Raw genomic sequence first — 16,711 nt, 5'->3', positions numbered from 1 at the left:
TGTAAGTATTCTGGAGATATGCTGACATTCACTTTTTCATCAAGACGCTGGTACAATAAGTCTTTTAGAAATCGATTGCCTCTTAAAAAATTATCATCAGATGAAGTTGCACAGTTGGACACATTTCAAAGTGCAACAATACAATTCTTACTTGATGTATATGTGCTATTTCATCTCAAACCCTTGTTTCATTAAATTAAAGAGCATGGCTGACCGGCTGGGGCACAGTGGAGAAATTGATTAGTTCAGCCTTCAGATCTTCCTTATATTCAAAGACTTTCATTAAGCAAGTGTGTTTCAGAGTTGAATTCTGCTTTTGTAACTTCAACACTCTTTGATTTTTAATTCATCATAGATTTCATAATGTTAAGTCATGTACATTAGATCTGTTCTCAGATACGTGTTTGGAAAGGGACAGTTAGGTTCAAGGCCTTTCATTACTAATATAATTGGGCCTTTAAAAATGCTGATTTTATTCTGATTTGCAAAATTGGTAGCCTAGATTACACTGGCTTGTGCCTTTGTTTTTTTGTGTGTTTCAATGGCTAGTGCCTGATGGAGGCAGTTCTAACTTGTTGATAGTACAGGGCCAGAAGATCTCTGGTTATTTAAATGAATTATGCAAATAAACTGGGTGGAAGGGGTTGTAACCTGTCACATTTTTTTTTAAGTTACCCCAAAGGCATGTTTTTTGTTAACAAGGAGTCTAGAAGGGTAAGAGGAGACTGAGCTTTTTCTTAAAGTTATAAACTCAAAGGATTTAATAATTTCAACTCTTACAAGGAAACACCACCTCTGTGTGATGCTGTGTGCTGGTACAGGATTTATTGGGGAGGTAAAGGAGGTGTGTAATTCTTCTGGGTTCCTGTAGGTTACATGGTTACATGACCTCTTCATTGAGTAGGAAAAGGGAAGAAGGGGCGAAGAGGGTCAGGAGCCCCATGGTGAGAAAATAGGTTTCTAATGAGTTTCTATACACTATTGGGCTTTTGTGGGTAATATTGTCCATCCATGAGCCAGTATGCATTAATAATATGCTGTGTATAATTGGCTCAGTAATTTGAAAAATGTGAAAAGCTCAGAGATGCCATGTTCTTCATAGTAGGGTATTAAGCCCCCTGAAATTTAGTTTATATTGTAAATGCTGACAGACCCTTAACTAGAGTGGTGTGCAAAGCAGTGCTGTAATTCAGTTTAAAGTGGCCTTACATTTGAAAAACATCCTTCTGAATGTCACACATTAATAATAAGTTCTGAGGAGGCATTTGGTGCAGCTAGTAATCATAATTCTTATTAAAACTGGTGACGTCTGGCCCCCAGGGTGTAGCCAGGCTCAAATTGATGCTTTTTGCCGCCTGATCACCAGCATGGCCTAAGTGCTCATTATATTGTAGAGAGGGCCTTTGGAGCTCTCATTAGATTTGACAGGAATTCTCTCTGGGGGGAAACTGGGCATTAGCAAGACTCCTGACAGGCTGAAATTAGTCCTGCTTTATGGCTTATAACCGAATGCTAGCAAGGCATCATCAGGGGACACAAAAAATTGTCATTTCTGACAACATCTTTGTTACTGAAAAAAATGCAGCGATGGGGAGACTTTCCATGGAGAGAGCTTTAATGTTGTTAAGATTTGTCTGCAGTGTGATGACCACTCCCTTTCCCCACCTTTCAGCGGGTTTGTGGAAGGAGGGAGTTGTAGAGATTTTCAGTGTCACATCTCACCACTGACTTTTCCGTCTGGAAATTGTAAAGTGGAGGCACGTCCAAATCAAGAATGGTATAATTGTGGTTTCCTTACTTGGTTTGGTGCCCACAGTCCATGTTTATGTTGTGTCAACACTTCCTGATAAGCCTTCCCCTCACTTCCTCTGCTCCCATATGTGGCTAGTTACTGAAAAGTCTGTGTACTATGGATGGTAATGGGTACTGAAATTTTTTTTTACTGTAGCACTGAGACAGGATTTTGGGGGGGGGTTGGGTAGTGGTGCCTGGGTGACTCAGTTGGTTAAGCGTCCAACTCTTGGTTTTGGTTTAGGCCATGGTATCAGCATCCTGGGATTGAGCTCCTGTCTTCGGGCTCCTTGCTCAGTGGGGAGTCTACTTGAGATTCTCTCTCTCCCTTTGCCCCTCCCCCACACATGCACGCAGACTCTCCCAAAATAAATAAATAAATAAAATCTTAAAAACAGAACAGTGGTTTCTTTGTTTTTCTTTGTTTTTATTTCAGTATTTTCTAGATCTCTGCCTGTCCATCTCTCTCCACAATTATTAATGTGTGACATTCAGATACCAAACTCTACGTATATCTCTCTAGGAGAGGTAGAGACAGCTCATGAAACTCAAGGAAGTTCTGATGCCACCAGAGCATTAGGGTGCGTTACAAAACAGCAGGTGAATGTGAGTCTGGTTGTTTTGAGGGCTGTGCCTGGTGTGTTTGGCAGTGTGATCTTTCAGGTTTTGTTTTCTGTCATGTGGTGTGGTATGACCTCATTTGATATTTTTGGAACAAGATGCACTGTAAATACGTACAGAAGCCTTATTTATTCCACTTGTGTATCTCCTCAGGATGCTGATGAAGTCATGACTTAAGTTGTCTTTTGTGGCATGAATTTGTACAGCGCTTAACAGGTAGATAGAGTAGGTGTTTTGCTCTGCCTGTGGCTGTGGGCATGTGTTCAGAGTCCGGGATTTGTCAAGGCCAAGTTTCTGCTGAAGCTGGAGTTAGGGTCACCTAGTCCCTAGAATTCAGTGCTGCTTTACTTTACCCAGCCCCCTGCCAGGATGAGGCCAGTGGTAGAATCAGCTTTGGGCCCGTGTGTGGTAACCCAGTCGGCCTGGCTGCATGTCTCTCCTGCTCCCTCTCTCTGTGCTGACAACTTCATGATACACAATCATGTCAGGGCTAGATGTGTGTTCTAAGAATTCATGAAAATTGGCAGTACTGACTGGCCTATGGAGGTAACAGCCATGGGTAGATAGAAAGTCGTAGCCAACTGAGCACTACTATCTACAAGGTTAAAATATGTCTAAGAACAAAAGAAAATTGGGAACTGTTGTCAGGACTCCTAGTTGAGGCCCAGGGCACAGTGAGTGTGATCAGTCACTTTGTCTCTCTGTGCCTCTATTCTTCTGAAGAGCGGGCAGAGTGAGCACTCGGGGCTCTCCAGGGCGGCCAAGAATTCAAAAATAAATGAAAGGACTAGCTGTGGAAGGAAAGACGCATTCTGCAGTGCTGGTTGTAAGGTGGGGAAGGAGAGGGGAAAGAGAAATAGATGAGAGCTTAACATAACCAAGGCCCATGTGATGTTTCAGCCAGAGCGGTGTCTCAGACCACGTAAATTTCGGAGTGAAACCGCTTTCAGTTTTGATGTGTGCTTTAAAGTTTCCCTTAAAAAATAAATTGTCCTCTGGTAGTGTTTTTAAAGTGCTTAGGTGGAACTGTTAGGGGTTCACCTGCAGGTTAATCCCTTAGATGTGACTCTTACTGTTTGTCTGCAAGTCTTACCTTTCTTCCTGCTCTTTAACCACGTGTGTTTTCCGTCTATAGTTTCTCACTTTGAGATTTTTTTTTTTTTTTTGCCCCCAAGCCCAAGTCTCAGAATGGGAAAAGACGTAGCTGGAGTACTTTCACTTAGAGTTAAGCTCCATCAGGTGTTAATTACCTTGTAATACAAAGGGACTAGCTGTCATCAAGATTGGAGTGGTCCCCAACTTGACTTCATTAGCCAGGCCTGCCCTTCACAAGCTTCAGCGAAGAGATAAAGCTCCCTGTGTATTGAGAACACAGATTTTGAGGCTCAAGATTAGCCTTTGTTTTTTATCAGCCAGCAGGACGGGCAATTCCTCCCTACTTTCTGTCACCCTACCCCACCCCTTCCAACAGTTGGCTCAGTCATGGTTTCTATTCAGAGCCAAGACTTGGGTGAGGTCAGGGATGCCTTGCCTCGGGCACAGAATTTAAGGTAGGGGTCAAAAAACATAGTCCTTAAGATAAAAAATATTTTTTTAATTCAAAACTAATGCCAAAAAGCTCTAAGGGGCACAAAATATGTGATCTTTAGGATGGGCCTTGGTGTCAAATACAGTTCACATGAGGTCCCTTATTTAGGGGACTTTGATTAGTGACTGGGTGAGTCACTGACTAGTTGCCTGGGCATCAGTTTCCCTCCTTGTAAAATGAGGGGTTAGACTAGGCAGGTTCTCAATATGGCTCCTCTCAGGAGAGGAGAATTGTCCCTCTTGACTGAACCCCCACCAGTGTTCAAAAACCAGTGCCTGTCTGTGTCCTTTGAGTAGTCTTTGGCCAGAGGGTTTAAGCTATTTTTCCAAATAGTGTTTATTAAGAAACACAAAAAGAATCTGTTCCTTTAGCAAATATTTAAATAAAACATCTTGTGTGGTAGTTAAACTAACGATACATTCAGTTATTGGCTCATGGAGCCATTTTAGGTTTCCATAGATCTGAGTGTTTGCTCTTCTATTATAAAATATTTGTGCCTTCAGGAGTGGAGTACATTGGAGGAAACTAAGAAACGGCTTCTGATAGGCTTCAGTTGGCTCGATTGTCCCTATAGTCCCCCATCCTTATTGCTTACTCTTACTTCAGATTTTTAAAAACTGAGATGTTCAGAACTAGTACCTTAAATGTGGAATATTTGGTATAATGGTTTCTAATTAAATTTTAGGCAGTTGTTTTTATGGATAAGCCTATTTGACAAGAGTATGCATTTACAGATCTAGAACAGTCCTCCCCAATGTGATTGGTGAGTTTTGTAATATGAAATGTGTCACAGGTTTGTTCTGTGACTATGGTTTTGTGGGGGTTTTTTGTTTGTTTTTTTAAGAATTTATTTATCTGACAAAGATCACAAGCAGGCAGAGAGGCAGGCAGAAAGAAAGAGGGAAGCGGGCTCCCTACCTAGCAGAGAGCCCAATGTGGGGGCTCTATCCCAGGACCCTGGGACCGTGACCTGAGCCGAAGGCAGAGGATTTAACCCACTGAGCCACCCAGGCGCCCTGTGGTTTTGTGTTTTAAGTTAGAGAGTGTGTAGATGTAGGTGTGGGCACTCAGGTGTGGGTGAGATTTTCTAATTTTTTTCTGAGGCATGGTTTGATTTGAAAAATGAAAAAAAAATTGACAATGAAAGTTTAACAAATTAAGGTATTTGTGCATTGTTATTCATTTGGCTTTAGCAGAAAATGTTTTCTAAAATTGTTTGCAAAACTGTAATGTTTACTGAATCATTTAGAGACCACCCATTTGCCATGCATTTCATGAAACTTCAAGAAATGTTGACACAAGTTTTATCGAGTAACTGTGATTTTGTACAAACCTGTATTTCATTATTTCACATTTCAGTTTTTAATAATTACTAAGTTTAATTCTGTTTGCCTGCTTCGAAGCAACTTGAAAGCAACTGTGAGCCCAGTGTTCAGGCCCTTCCCTGGCACGTTCTCACAGTGGGCATAACAAACAAATCTTTTAGTTTTTCTAGAAGTTTTAGCTGCTTAGTGATTCTTTGAACACAAATATTAGCCAGAAAAGAGTAGGGTGACAGTCATTTTGGGTATGAGGAGAAGATGGGGAGGAAAAAATAGCCTCTGAGGATTCCATCCATTGAATTTATTTCTTCATCTGCCAGATAGAGAAGAGTGCTTTTAAGTGTGGTGTGTGTATCCCTGCATATGCCAAAGAGGTAGAGGTGTGTGTACAATTGTTTGTACTGTCCTGGTGTGTACTTATTAGATTTTCATTATTTACTTGACGAAGTGGAAGCAGTTTTTGAGAATGTAAGTGTGTTTGAACTTGCATGTCCAAATCACGCCATTTGTGGAACTCTTAAAAAGACATGCTGGGTTTGATGTTATTGGTGCTCTTATTGATCTAACTAAATTATTAGTCTGCCCATGGTATTTTGTGAAATCTGTCCGTGAAAAGCTTGAAAATTTATCACCAGGGGCACCTGGGTGGCTCAGTGGGTTAAGCCTCTACCTTCGGCTCAGGTCATGATCTCAGGGTCCTGGGATCAAGACCCGCATGGGGGGGGGGGGGGGGGGGGTCTCTGCTCAGCAGGGAGCCTGCTTCCCCTCCCCCGCCCCCAGCCTGCTTCTCTGCCTACTTGTGATCTCTCTCTCTCTGTCAAATAAATAAAATCTTAAAAAAAAAGAAAAGAAAATATATCACCAGACTTGTTTGCATACGAATTTATTAGTTATAAAAGTATTATGTTTTAACATATTGTATCCATTTGTAATAAATAGAAATTGTAAGTAGAGAGTTTAAATAAAAGTTCTCACCTCCTCCACACACCCTACTGGCATGTCCTGTGTGGCTGCTGGGTACACACATTCCAAAGACCAGCAGCCTACATCCAAACGCTTGGAAATCCAGCCCCAGAGTGGGAGCGTCTTTTATAGTGGTGAATACAAAACCCCTTTTGGGGTTTGGGTCTTTGGGCATGCTGGTGTGTCTGTTCTTTCTGATTTTGACTTCCTGCTCCAGTGGTGGCCCCTGTGCGTATCACTCACAGTGCTGTGTGTTTGCACCTGAGTACTGTCCCTGCCAGTCTTACTTAGTCACATTTGTCTTCCTCCCTCACACCAGCCAGTGAGTCTCTTCTTCCTGCCTAAAATATGTCGTGCGTTTTTCTGTTTTCTTTTTCTGTTTTTGTCCAGTTCACATGGCCTTTCTCAGTATCCTTCAAGGTCCAGTTCAAATAACGACAGTCCCTGTTTACTTTAAGGTCTTCCATGACCTCTCCAGTGGGAGCCTATCACATCACTGAGTTTTGCTCCAATTTCTGTAATAATGTTTTTTCATGTGTATCTTTGTTACTCCGGCTAGGCTGCAGTCTGCTCAAAGCTTGCATTTGAGGCTTACTCTGTACCCTTCCCAATGGGTTGGACAGAGTGGCACTTGTTAGGTAGTGTTTAATGTGCTTCTTAAGAGAGTAGTAGTTGTATTCATTTTGGATCTTGAACCCATATGAAAATCAGGTAGAAGTGCTGGACAAAAAAATCCCACATATTTTTAGACACCAGGATATCTTTGCTCAACAATTTTGGCCATTTGGGGACATCTTAAGATCCTTCAGTAAATCCGTGGAATCCAGATCAGAAACTTGAGCTGAGAGTACCAGGCTGGATTCTGATGCTGAAATTAAGAATGAAATCTGCTTGGGGTGCCTGAGTGGCTCAGTGGATTAAAGCCTCTGCCTTCAGCTCAGGTCATGATCCCAGGGTCCTGGGATCCAGCCCCGCCTCAGGCTCTCTGCTCAGCAGGGAGCTTGCTTCCCTTCCTCTCTCTCTGCCTGCCTCTCTGCCTACTTGTGATCCCTGTCTGTCAAATAAATAAATAAAATCTTAAAAAAAAAAAAAAGAATGAAATCTGCTTGATTTCACTAGATGTTTGTTTTGTTTTGTTTTTAAAGATTTTATTTATTTATTTGACAGACAGGGATCATAAGTAGGCAGAGAGGCAGGCAGAGAGAGAGGAGGAAGCAGGCTTCCTGCTGAGGGGAGCCCAATGTGGGGCTGGGGCTCGATCCCAGGACCCCTGGGATCATGACCTGAGCCGAAGGCAGAGGCTTTAACCCACTGAGCCACCCAGGCACTCCTTCACTGTACAGATGTTTTAATAGGACTTCAGTTCTTGTAGAACCACTTTTGCTTAGTTTTTCTTTTGGACAAATGACTTATAGTCAGAATATCCACGGAGGCATCTTTATGGGGAGTTTAATTATAGTGCCATATTCGGGTTTGTACCGAAGAGAGAACGAAGGCAGAAGTAGTGTGTTGCTGAGGTCTGGATTTCTGTGCAAACAGTGTGTGCACACATCACTGGTCCTGGGGCTGCTGCTGGTCTCCTCAGGACCACCACAGCCCCGAAACAGAGTTGTGGATAAGTCATCTCGTCATGTGTTAAGTATAAAGATACTTAACTTGACTGAGTTGCCAGATTTCTTAATAATCATGATCATACGCCTAGATTATTTACTTTTAGTCTTTACACAGTTCCTTTGCCCCACCAAACATGTTACTAGGAAGAATTTCAAATACATGGAAAAAGAGAAGGAAATAAAAAGTGAACACCCGGGGTGCCTGGGTGGCTCAGTGGTTTAAAGGCTCTGCCTTCGGCTCAGGTCATGATCCCAGGGTACTGGGTTCAAGCCCCACATGGGGCTCCCTGCTCAGCATGGAGTCTGCTCCCCCCCATCCTCTGCCTGCTTCTCTGCCTACTTGTGATCTCTGTCAAATAAATAAATGAAATCTTTAAAAAAAAAAAAAAAGCCTTTCTAAAAAGTGAACACCCATGCTGTTCTCACCTGTGCGATCCCAGGATCTGCCTGTCACATATTTTAACATAGAGCTTTTGCTCCCCTCCCCCTAATGAAGAAGTGAGAAAATAATTCTGGGAAACTTGGGCCAGGCCTTTTGTTAGCTCCCAACCCCGTTTTAGACTGACACGCAAAGGAGGGCTTTTCTCCAGGTACTTTTTAAGAATTCCATCTCAACAGGTGTTTACAGCATTTTATAGCACTTTCCTCCTAGACTTTGCCCTTTGTGTTTTGGCATGGTTGTATTACATGGTGTTGGGGGCTTGCTTTTTCAGCTGTACCTTAAAGCAGAGATTGCACTTAACAGAAAAGCAGGCTCCCCTCCACTTGCCCCCAACCACACTTTCCTCCTTTTTGGTCCTTCACAGTGTGTACCTTTAAGATGCCACCAGCATATTCTCTGAGCAGGGAACAGTTTTAATGTTGTTGTTAGGAAACCGGGAAAAAACTGTGCCAAGGGACTCTGATTTAGAACTTTGGACGTATGGAAACTGTCCTTTTGGAGAGTTTAAGTTGGCCTTGGAGGCGGTGGGTGATACAGGGATGTGAAGTGCCAGAAGACAAAACCTCTTTGAGGGCCCCAGCATGAGGAGGAGGCTCTCCAAGGCTGAGCCCTCCAGGAGCAGCAGCCTTTGTCCTCCTGGGTGCCCTCTTGATGCCTTGAGCAAACAGCCAGTCGGAGCCTCTTACAAGTAAGGTGACCGGCCAGTGTATCGACACGCACAGACACAGTAGAAAACTGCATTAGGAGGCGAGCCGTTGGGATTTGCAGTAAATATATTACAGAACACAAGTGACTTGCCGATACTGCTTGTTTAGCAGTTTGCAAGGGCAATGGCAGTATGGATTTTTGAATTAGAAGGGAAGGGCTGTTCTTTCTCTGTGCAGGAACATCTAGTTGATGGCTGGGGAGAAAATTGATTTAGAGAACAAAATGCAGCCGCCTTTATTTGTGCCATTTGAAAGGCTTCTGTGGATTAGTGAGTGAAAATAAAAAGGTCGCGTTCGGTTTAGGGAAGGAGGTCTTAACATTGATCTGCATCTTGGTCTGGAATGGAGAGAATAAAGGGGTGGGCCGCTGGGGCAGAGGAAGGGTACCCTCCTCCGGTCTGTGAGCGGCCTGCAGCGACAGGTGCCGGCTCTCTTGTCCGGTGTCCCCGTTATCTCTTTCAGCTCTTCGGATTTCAAAAGTCAGCTTCTTGGGCTGATTATTGTAGAGTAAGCTGATTGGGGACATCAGAGTGAGGAGTCAGCTCCTGTCCACTGAGTGCCTATGTACCCTAGGAGCTGTCTGTAAATCCTTCCAGCCTCCTATTGTGTGGATATTAATCATTCCTCCTCACCTAGTAGGTTAGTAGGTTAGGGGAGGGCGACAGCACCTACTCCATATAGGGCAGTTATCAGGAGGAAGTGAGTTTTTCAGTCCAGTGCAGTTACATTGCTGCCTGGCACTTGGGCACCCAGAGGGAAGGATACTTGTTCTGGAAATCAATTATCCAAATATATTATTGGTCCCTTTAAGACTGTCCTGCTGCATCTATACAAGACTATATCCAGCAGATGATATGGCTGGTGGAAGTAAAGGCCAGGCTCCCATCTTGTTTTTCCAAGCCCAGCAGCTTCCTTCCTCCCTACATCTGCATTATTCACTTCTCATTATTTCCCCTCAAATACAAAGGTTTTTATTTATTTTCTTCTAAGATCTGAAGCATTTATCTTTAGGCTCAAAAGGAAACTTTCTTTTCTTGTCTTTTTTTTTTTTTTTTTTTAAATCACCTATTGGGAGTCTCCTGTTGTCCAAGGAATCTAGAGGAATTAAAATGCCTTCTTTAGGCCAGACAGCAAAATGTGCTCTTAGAAGGCAACCGCCTTACGTAGTTAATAGGACTACCAGGGAAAACAGTTACGTTGAGTTCTTTCATTTAAGGGGATAGAGGAGCAACAAAGAGGATTTGATTCATTTTGTGGAAGTGAGTTTTGACAGAATGAAAGGATGAGAGGTGCATTTTTATTTTTTTATTTTATTTTAATGTGGAAAATCCATTTCTTAATCGAAAGAGAGGCTTTGTCATCCTGAAAAAAAGCTAGGTGAGAATTACCAGGTGAAGTTGTTGCTTGGTGAGAGAAGGAAGTCTCCAGCCTCAGTGAGGAATACAGACAGACCATTTTCCTTGTAGCTGTAGGAACCTGTAAAATGCTATGTAGAAGTTTGAGTAGATACTTGTGTTACGTTCTCCCTGTCCTCCATGGGCTTGAGATCTTTGTGGAGGGTCACAGTCCAGCTGCTGCTTATGTGCTAATGTCTGGGGAGCAGGAAAAAAAAAAATGTATAGGGGAGGTCGCCTGGGTGGCTCAGTCAGTTGGGCGTCTGCCTTCAGCTTAGGTCATAGTCCTGGGATCAAACCCTGCATCAGGCTCCCTGCTTAGTGGGGAGTCTGCTTCTCCCTCACCTGCTGCCTCTCCCCTTGCTTTGTGCTCTCTCTCAATTTCTGTCTCTCAAATAAATAAAAAATCTTTTTTAAAAAATGCACAGGGGAGAAAAGCAAAGGCATTGGGATTAGACACACTAGAAGTTTAGGTGTTTGGCTCTTCCCGTCATGCGCGATGCTATAGGTGCTGTAGAAACTTTTTGGATGTTGTCATAAGCGTTTGGGATGGAGGAGGGCACAGCTCAAATTGTGTTCAGACAAGTTGTGCCAGTACCTGCTCTCACACTTGCTTCAAGTCTTGGCAGCCTGCTGACAGCTATGTGCAGAGCAGCCCCACGTTACTGTCTCCTTGTGCTGAGCTTGAGAAGCGATCTTAAGTCCCAGATATCTGCAGGGGAAGTACGAGGTTCTCGACAACCCATGCAGCCTGCCATTTGGCCAGGGTTCTGGAGCCTTTTCCATTTGTGAGCTGCTGGCTCTTCGGCAGTGCCTGGGCTGTGAGCTCCCGCCTGCAGAGCCAGTCTCCATGCATAGCTACTGAGAAGATTGGACTTGGACCACGGAAATGTATCCAACTTCTGTACTTTTCAGCTGACCAAAGGCCAGAAGCACACCACTAACTCAGGATGAATATTGCTGACTTTTGCATCTCATAAGAAGAAGTCAGTATTCCATAATTGACTTACACTTGATGTTGTGATATTCCTACATTTAATGAAGTACAAAGAGGTGTCATATTTTGGTGATGTGGCTTTCTCTCAGGGTACAGAAATTTTTGAGGTAGTTGTTGAATCTGTATTCATTCTTATTTCTTGACGAATGCATCAAATATGGCTTTCCCACCCAAAGAACCCAGACAGGTCAATGTCAGTGCGCTAGGATACTATTATGTAGCCATGGCTTTGGTCATTATTTTATCGCAAGGTCAAATCCCCCCTCCCCCAAGCTGTGATTTCCCCCCCCCCAAAATTTTATTTATGTATTTAACAGAGAGAGATCACAAGTAGGCAGAGAGGCAGGCAGAGAGAGGGGGGAAGCAGGCTCCCTGCTGAGCAGGGAGCCTGATGTGGGGCTCAACTTCTGCACCCTAGGAACATGACCTGAGCCAAAGGCAGAGGCTTAACCCGCTGAGCCAGATGCACCCTGTTTTCTTTTTTCTGATGAGCACTCTTGTCAATTTCCCTCAAAGTACTGAAATTGCTCAGGCTTTGTATGGAATGAGTACCAATTGTTGCTTCTCAAATTAAAACAGTATAAAAGGGAAGGAGCTTTTGAGTAGGCTTTGTACTGTGAGAATATTGGTATTGACACCATTTATAATTTGGAGTATAGTTTGAAGACCAGATTCTACTGTTTGTCGCATACTGGTTAATATGGCTGTAAAGAGGAGATGAATGTGGCTACTTTTCCAAGTCTATTACTCAGGAGGACTGTAAATTTGATTGGCTGTTACAATTCTAGCAGAATCATTCGATTTGAGAGCAATAGAAAGATAAGATATCCAATTACCCAAATGATTTGCAGGGTTAGCCAACGTTGTCATGGAGACACGAGTTGGAACAAATTAAATTTTAAGCAATAAAATAATCTTAAAGCCCGTCTGGGAACAAGAAAATTTGGCAGTGGCACTTACCTGAATTGAATCTTAGCTTGACACGATGTTGTTTGACATTGATATACTGTGGGGGCCTAAACTTATATATGGTGCAGTGTTAACCTTAAAAAGTAGCTCCACCAAACCAGTGAAGGGGAGTATTAGTATAAAGTCAGGACGTTAACATTAATTCCATGGCTTAAATGATCATTAGGCTTTGGGTTCCCAGGAATATTTTGTATTTAAGGATTGAAATGCCTTAATAATGATTAAGCAGCATTAATTGGACACTTGGAAAAAAAAAGATTTATTTCATAGTAGCATGCAGTTTCTGGAACTGCTGCTGCTTCCCTTTGTGTGTGTGCTAGCAGATGTAATAGAGATTGTGTGGCTGTCTTTGGGGGGGGGGGGCGGAGGTGTAAGTATGCATATATTTGCATGTACAAACAAGGAGATTTTGGCACATGCCCCGGCACTGCAGATGATTTCTCTGTATTCCTTAGAATTTCTACTTTGCAGCACTGCTTGCAGACTGGAAAAATTGTGTTCCAAACTTTAGCCGATGGCTTAAAACCTGAGTAAGCATCAGGCTGGGGCTTAGAAGGTTATTTCCCCTTATTAATGTATTGTTTAACTGGTTCCTGGCTTGTGCCGTGGATTTGGAACCAGCCGAGTGGCCCAGAAGGAGGGAGGGGAGGGCCTTTTATCCACATGTCTGTTAGACAGATGGAGATGAAAATTGGTCTGAGGTCAGGCCATTTGCAGCGTTCTCGCAGCGTTCGATTTTCCTCTCATCCTCACCACAGATCATCTCAAATGATTCAGTAATGACCAAAAGTGCAACATTGACCTTTATTCCCTGGTGGATTACTGTGTTTCACAGTCCAAATGGCAGGAAGTCTATTCTGTTCTTCCAGAAGGAGCTCAACATTATCAAGCCAGCCCAGCCTGGTGGGAACCAGTGTAACAGAATACGGGGTTCAGTTTGGTTTCTGCTGCTCTGGGAAACGAGAATTGACATGTCCCAAACCCACATAATTAATGAAAGGGTATCTGGGATGCTTTCTAAAAACACACAGGAGCACATAAATTGATTTGTCCACTTGTCAAAGAACTGGTGAGTTACAGGAGCTGTAACTTCCGGGGGCCCATGGCTTGTATATAACTCATTCTCACAGTCATGGCCCTGATTGTTCCCCCTTCCACGTAATGTTTCCCCAGTCTAGCTTGGACAGCACAGTAACCTCGGAACGCTGGATTACTTTCAGATTATAAATTGGCATGACTAGGTAGAAGAGGACTCCGGGCTTTTCTTTGACATGCTTTTAATTATATGTGTTTTTTGGCCAATCCATGTAACCCTGAATAAATTGCCTCATGCAGCACACTTTTTTTTCCTTTTTCCCCTGAAAGTAGCTTGATTATTATCTTGAAGAATTGGTATTTTTCTGTTGCTTCAATTTCTCCGTGGATTGTATTGTGATGCAATGATCAGGGGGTATTTTTTGTTCGTTTTTTTTTTTTTTTTTTAAGTAATTTAATTTGTATTTAAAATGAGATTCCCGTTTGCCTCCGCCTGCATAGCTGCGTAAATACTCTGTGAATCTTTAATACACCAGTGAAGTCTGTCATCAAGAATCCTTGTACTTACCGTCTTCTAAATATTTAAAAGCTTTTGCAAAAGGAGTATGCGTTGAAAATTTTTGCCAGCATCCCACATTTTATTTTCATCCTGATCTGAGATGCTTTCAAGACAATAATTTTTTTTTTTTTTTTTCTTGACTGTTGATTTCATTGTGCACAAGCTCTTCTTCTACCCTGGTGGCTCCCAGCCTGCGATGCCCCATGCTTGCTGCATTCTGGAGCTTGGTGGGCTTTTTGGCACAAGATGTGGATTGAAAAGAGAATCCCAGGTTCCAACTGGGAAGGCCGGGAACCCTGTCTTCCTTCCCAAAGGACCACCTCTCCAGTAGCTCAGCTTGGGAACATTAAAGCCCAGGGGCAGTGGGGGGTGGGGAACGAGGGGAAGAGTGGGTCTTCTTATTGAGACCGAATTTGGGGCTCTGAAGGCTTTGCCTTGGGCTCTCACCATCACAAATGTGTATCTGACTCATGGTAGCCATTCTGCCGCCACTTCGCCCGGCACTGGTGGCATAGGCCTCCCGGTAGAGTAGCTGCTCTGCTTAAGAAGTTGCTTTGGAAGAAGAGTCGCAGCTGTCATGCATGTGTGTGGGTGATTCAGCTGCAGCATGCTCTTAAAATTAGGGAAACCTTGGGGCGCCTGGGTGGCTCAGTTGGGTAAGCGTCCAACTCTTGATTTTGGCTCAGGTCATGATCTCAGGGCTGTCAGATCCAACCCGGCATCAGGCTCCGTACTGGGCATGGAGCCTGCTTAAAATCTCTCTCCCTCGCCTCCTTCCCCCGCCCCCTCATGTGCACGTGCTCTTGCTCGCTCTCAAAAACGAAGTGAAATGAAATAAAATAATAAAGTAAAATAAACTAAGGGAACCCCTGGCTCATGGTGACCCCAGGCAGGAGTTTCCTCTCCCACTCTATGGATAGGCTAAAGACTCCAACCTGTTAGGGAAATACTCACACCCATCTGTTTATCCAGTGATCTCTAAACAAAATGCGGGGAACGAGGCAATGGTTAATGTTAAAGCTAATGATAACTGGTGTTTTATAGGAGGGTGCACTGGTTGTTGGCTTTGTCATGATGGGAAGATGTAGAGATAGTGATTGTAGACGGTTAGAAGTCAGTACTAACTGAAGACCGGTTACACAGGCCAAAAAGGTAGCTACAGTGAAAAGGAAATGCTATAAATTTTATTGAGAGGAAAATAAGATTACACATTTTGAAAAGGAACAGTCTCATCAACCCGGTTTTCAGAGGTGACTGGATTTTTGCATATTCCCAGGCAGTCTTTGTCTTTACATGGGCATATTTTATTTTCGTGATTGTAATTTTAGCCTTCGTGCCAGGATGATGTAGTCTGCTTTTCCTCCCACTAATCCTGCTATTGTATGATATTATCTAATTTCTCATGAGCTCTCTAATGACTAAGACCTGTGAAGAGGGTGAAAGGTGTAGGCTTGCTCTGGGTGTGTTCCAGAAGAGGCTTGTTCTCTTGCCATTCCGAGAACAATAGGTGGTGACTTCATGGTTGTGTTCTGTGATTCACCCCGCAGAGTGTGTCTTGAAAACCTTCTGTGGCGCAGCAGCACATTTTCCTTTAAGGCTACCAGAAGCTGTCTTTTTCCATCCTGGGACAAGTCGGTAGGATTTCCTGTGAACTGCACTTGCTAAACTCTGTAACAAGGGTTTCTGAATAATGGAAACGTGCTATTTGGGCCCTGAAACAGCTGCGATGCTTTTGTCAAGGATGCATCTTTACCAAAATGACAAATTAAAGCCCAAATGCTCTGCTTGGCAACAGTTGGGTCAAAACATTTAAGTCATTAATTAGAAGGAACTGAAGGGGGAAATTTTTACACAAATACACAGCATTGCAGACTCAACTTCATCTTGGAAAATGCAACTGAATTCTTTAAAAAAAAAAAAAAATGAGGGCAGCCCTCAAGTGGGGCCTGCCAAGCTTGTCATTTGCAAATAAATCAAAAGACCATCATTGCAGGACAGGGAACCAATGAATAGAGTTGCTTTGTCATTCTTTGATGGGCCCCACACTCAAGCCTGCTATTAAAAATGAATGCATCAAGAGGCTCTGCATTAAGAACATAAACAATTAAGGGCACTTGAGTTGCTCTGCTGAGAGCTGCCGCGAAGATACGAGAGCTTTCTCTGGAGATGCAGGCCCCTGCAATCTGCCTCGTGAGGAGCTAGAGAATGGGAGCAATTAGTGTTGCTATCTCCGCCCCAGCAGCCTTCAGCAGGATTTTCTTGTTGTTGTTTTTGTTTTTGTTTTTTTCTTTCTCCCCTCCTTCCTTTTAACCCCTCCCTGTTTTCAGAGAAGCTGAGGGTGTGAAAGAGGAGCAGAGAAAGGATGGAGTATGCGGCCAGTTGGAAAGGGCTCAGGTTTAGAACACGGTAGGAGCTGCCAAATGAGGGGGAGGTAGGACATAAAAGTTATTATCTGCCAGTAATTGGTGACTTCTGTTCTGATTAATTGAGCCACTAAAGTGTTTCTGTCATCTGGTACTCTTTGTTTTGTTTTAATCATAGGGTTTAAGAAGGGGCGAAACTACATTGCCAGGGATGGAATCATTTAAATGAATATTGTTTGAGGTTTCCCACAGTAGGCAAATGTGTTCCTGGGCTCCTGGATTATGGTCCTGCCGTGGTCTTGTTTTATTAAAAAAAACGGGCTGAGGGGCGCCTGGGTGGCTCAGTG

At 43.3% G+C, this 16,711-nt stretch overlaps 1 protein-coding gene across 4 annotated transcripts in view; it reads left to right on the top strand.

Moving 5' to 3' along the window:
- The window catches only part of TLE1 (TLE family member 1, transcriptional corepressor), an 87,178-nt gene that overhangs the window by 3,577 nt on the left and 66,890 nt on the right, over nucleotides 1–16,711 (top strand). The gene's annotated exons all lie outside the window — the stretch shown is intronic.

Source organism: Lontra canadensis, unplaced genomic scaffold, assembly GCF_010015895.1.
Source record: "Lontra canadensis isolate GAN:19392208 unplaced genomic scaffold, GSC_riverotter_1.0 scaffold31, whole genome shotgun sequence".
Lineage (NCBI taxonomy): Eukaryota > Metazoa > Chordata > Mammalia > Carnivora > Mustelidae > Lontra > Lontra canadensis.
The sequence above is the reverse complement of the archived record's forward strand: the minus strand, read 5'-3'. Positions and strand labels throughout refer to the sequence as shown.